This window comes from Otolemur garnettii, unplaced genomic scaffold (assembly GCF_000181295.1).
Source record: "Otolemur garnettii isolate 467f Iridium unplaced genomic scaffold, OtoGar3 scaffold00294, whole genome shotgun sequence".
In the NCBI taxonomy this organism is placed as follows: domain Eukaryota; kingdom Metazoa; phylum Chordata; class Mammalia; order Primates; family Galagidae; genus Otolemur; species Otolemur garnettii.
This window is the reverse complement of record NW_003852689.1, coordinates 35,163-39,693: the sequence shown is the minus strand read 5'-3', so window position 1 is coordinate 39,693 and position 4,531 is coordinate 35,163.

The window sequence follows — 4,531 nt, the reverse complement described above, 5'->3', positions numbered from 1 at the left end:
GTTACAGCATGAAGCCATAGAAAAGAAGCCACTCCCTACTGGCAACTGTAATGTATTTAGTGGAGGTGATGAATAGTAATTAGTGTTTGACGTTAACAAGTTTAAAGCGTAAATTTTCCTCTTCAAAAAAATAAAAATGTTGTTTTGGAAGAAAATGTAATTTTATTTTTAAACGAAATTAATACGATTTTTAAGAATTACTTCTTTTGGAAACAATTATTTGTGTGGTACTTTTTTTTTTTTTGAGACAGAGCTTCAAGCTGTCCCCCTGGTTAGAGTGCTGTGGCATCACAGCTCACAGCAACCTCCAAATCCTGGGCTCAAGTGAGTCTCCTGCCTCAGCCTCCCAAGTAGCTGGGACCACAGGTGCCTGCCACAACTCCGGCTATTTTTTGGTTGCAGCTGCCATTGTTGTTTGGTGGGCCTGGGCTGGATTCAAACCCTCCACCTTAGGTATATGTGGCTGGCTCCTTAGCCACTTGAGCCACAGGCACCAAGCTATGTGTGGTACTTAAAATTTACTAAATCAGCAGTTCTCAACCTGTGGGTTGCGACCCACAGGGACTGTATTAAAGGAACTGTATTAACTGGCATTAGGAAGGTTGAGAACCACTGTACTAAGTGAATTAACTAAGCAAACAGAACATGAATATGCTTTGTGTTTTTGGCAAATTCATTTATAATTGGTCAAACTGAAAAAGATAAAGTTTACCTATAAAAACATTGAAAAACAGAAATATGCATGTCAATTCTCTCTCTTTTCTAAGAATATCACTTTTTAAAAAAATCTGATTAAAGATTCACTCTGTTCACTAAGTTTATTGATGGGTTTGGTGTCTTTTTAAATAGTTTAAAAGAATGGGAATGATAAACTAGTTTAATAATTTTTAAAATTAAATGATAGCTGTGTACATTAATGCAATCATAGGGTACAGTGTAGTGTTTTTATATACAATTTGAAATATTTTCATCCAACTGGTTAGCATAACCTTTATGACATTTACTTAGTTATTGAGTTAAGACATTTATACTCTACTTTTAGAAAGATTCACTTGTACCCTTGTAAGACAAACCATAGAGGTAATCTTTCCAATCACCCTCTCTCCACCCATCTGCCCTTCTCCCCTCCCCCTCCCTCCCCTAGTTTAATAATTTTTGAAAAACATTTTACTATTTCACTAACTGTCAACTATATTATGGAATATGTCAATGTTTAAATCCAGTTTCCTTTCAAGTTTCCTTGTTTTTTGTTTTCTTTTCTTTGGTAATTACAACTTGACTTCAGTTAAGTTAGTTTTAACATGGTTGAGCTGTTGTTTAAAAAACATAATATTTAAATATAGGGATGTTAATTATTTTTAATACATGTAGTAAAATAAGGTAATAGGATTAAAAAGAAAAAGAAGCCGCTTCCCCTACGCCTTCTGTAGCTGAATGATGAAAGTTGATTACAAACAAGTTGATGGGGGCGGAGACAAGATGGCAGACTGCAGCCAGCTTTTTACAGAGGCTCCCATCCAGAAGGAGACTTAAAGGACAGAAGTTTAGCAAGGGAGCTGATGGTTTGGAGCAGAGCCAAGAGAGAAGATTGAAGAGTGCCCTTCAACCTTGCTGAAGGGAGCTATGACCTCCAAAATACAATCAAAAGGTACAAAATCCACCACCAAGTGGATGGGAGTCCCCTCCCCCACAAGAAGTGCTCGCAGTTTACTCCACACAAACAAGTGAGCAGAGTTCAGACATCCTCCCACTCTATCCCATGGGAGAGACCCCCTAAAAACTGGACCTTTTACCCCTACTGGCATGCTACAGCACCCTCCTGCCAGGCATAAAACTGTAAAACTGTATAAAACTGTATATATTCCCTACCTGCAACTCTGAACTCTGAGGATTCCCCCCTGACTCTCACCCTGAGGTCTGGAGGTTTGCCACCCATGGAGTCCAGAATCCTGGGCATTTCCTTGAGAGGAGCAAAGGGGGAAAGGGCTGTGCAGCTCTGTGCTGACTCTGTGGCATGGGGGCAAGGAGAAAAACCTTGGCTTGGAAGAAGCCATACAGAATCTGCAGTGTCCTGAGCTGAGGGAGATGCTCACATCCCTGATGCCATTCCAGATAGGCATGCCCTGTCTCTCTGGGAAACCAGAGGTTCTGGACAGCAGCCACTGGTGGAATGGACTTGGGAAGTTGTGAGTAAGGAGGCCATTAGCCCCTAGCCCTCAGGGGAATATAGCTGAGACAAAGGCAGTGGGTGGGCAGAGGCTGGAATTGACACCTGAGTGTAAACCATAATTGCTTGCTGCCCAGGGCTGAGTTTCTTATCAGCTCTAGCAGCCTCTGACTTGCAGAGGAATTTAGCTGGGACAGAAGGCATGGGGCTGGAACTGAGTGAAGTTCCCCAGTCTGAATTCTTCCCCTGCTGGACTCAGATTGCCTGGAGACTCTGGCAGTCATAAACCCTGGGTGCAGTTCCTTATTGGAGTGACCTGGGTTACAGCCCTGTGGGATTACCAGTGACTGGGTACAAGGTGGGGAAGGAGGTATCAACCTTCCCAGACTAATTCATTTGCTGGGTGGGTCCTTTTGCCCTCACAGAGCACTGGAACAAGTTATATCTGAGCCGCCAGCAGATCCCTCTTATCTAGGTGCTGGAGACATTTGAACTCTCCTACCTGAGACTGGTGCTGATTGGGATAACCAATTTGGACCCCCTGAACCAGGCAAATCACCGAAGGACTACCCAAAGTGGCACCCTGGGTGTATGGTTGAGGGAAGGTTTGATTTTCCTTGCCCAATTGTTGTTTGTGGGGGGTGCGGCGACTTAATTGCTGATATTTCTCCATAGCTGAGACTTCAACCAAGAATAACTGAGTCACTACGGTAGGACAGAGACCAGCTGAAAATAAGACAGAGCCACTTAGCCCCACAACACCAAGCAGGTCCCCAGTCTCTCAGGCTGTAACATCGTACAGGTCTTTGAGAAGGCTCAAGGGGAAAAGCCAAATGGGGTAAAATAATCATGGGGCAGAATCAGCAGAAAAGCTCTGGTAATATGAATAACTGGAGTAGATCAACCCCCCCCCACCCCGAAAAGATGTGGCTGGTAATATAAATAACCAGAGTAGGTCAACCCCCTCAAGAAAGGATGTGGCAGACCAAACTGAAGATGTTCTTTATAAACAGATGGCTGAGATGTCAGAAATTGAATTCAGAATTTGGATTGCAAATAAGATTAATAGAATAGAGGCAAAGATAGAATTAGAAATTCAAGGAGCATTCCAAGAGTTCACTCAAGAATTCAAAGAATTCAAAGACAAAACCACCAAAGATTTTGAAACATTGAGGCAAGAGATTGTAGCCCTCAAAGATCTGAAAAAGACAGTAGAATCTCTTGGTAATAGAATGTGGCAGGCAGAAGAAAGGCTTTCAGACATAGAAGACAAAGTTTCTGAACATGCCCAAGCATACAAAGAGGAACAGAAATGGAACATAAAAATGGATCATTCTCTCAGAGAGCTCTGGGATAATTCAAAGAAAACTAATATTCACTTTATAGGAATCCCTGAAGGCAACGAAGTTGCTTCACAAAAACACAGAGGCTCTTCTTCATGAAATTATGAAAGAAAGCTTTCCAGATATGCCAAGAGATCCTGAAATTCAGATAGCAGACAGCTTCAGAACCCCAGCATGACTCAACCCAAATAAGACATCCCCCAGACACATCATAAATAACTTTACTAAAGTTAATATGAAAGAGAAAATCCTGAAAGCAGCAAGACGTAAGAAAACCATAACCTACAAAGGGAAGAATATTAGAATGACTGCAGATCTCTCTGCTGAACACTTTCAGGTCAGAAGAGGTGGTCATCGACCTTTAATCTCCTTAAACAAAATAACTTTCAACCCAGGATCCTGTATCCAGCTACACTGAGTTTCATCCATGATGGAGAAATTAAATACTTTAGTGACATTCATATGTTGAAAAAATTTGCCATAACTAAACCAGCTCTCCAGGATGTTCTCAGACCTATCTTCCATAATGACTAGTGCAATCCTCCACCACAAAAGTAAACTAACTCAGAAACTATTGATCAAATTCCAACTTCCACAGTGGCAAAAGGATTAAAAATGTCCACTGGACTTTCGAACAACTCGATACCCAAAATTTTACCAGACTTATCAATAATTTTGATCAATGTGAATGGCTTAAACTGTCCTCTAAAGAGGCACCGATTGGCTGATTGGATACAGAAACTCAGACTGGGCATTTGTTGAATACAAGAGTCTCATCTTACCTCAAAAGACAAATATAGACATAGAGTGAAGGGATGGTCATCTATATTCCAGGCTAATGGACAGCAGAAAAAAGCAGATGTTGCAATTTTATTCGCAGATACAATAGGTTTCAAATCAACAAAAGTAACCAAAGATAAAGATGGTCACTTTATATTTGTTAAGGGTAATACTCAATATGATGAGATCTCAATTATCAATACCTATGCACCCAACCAGAATGCACCTCAATTTATAAGAG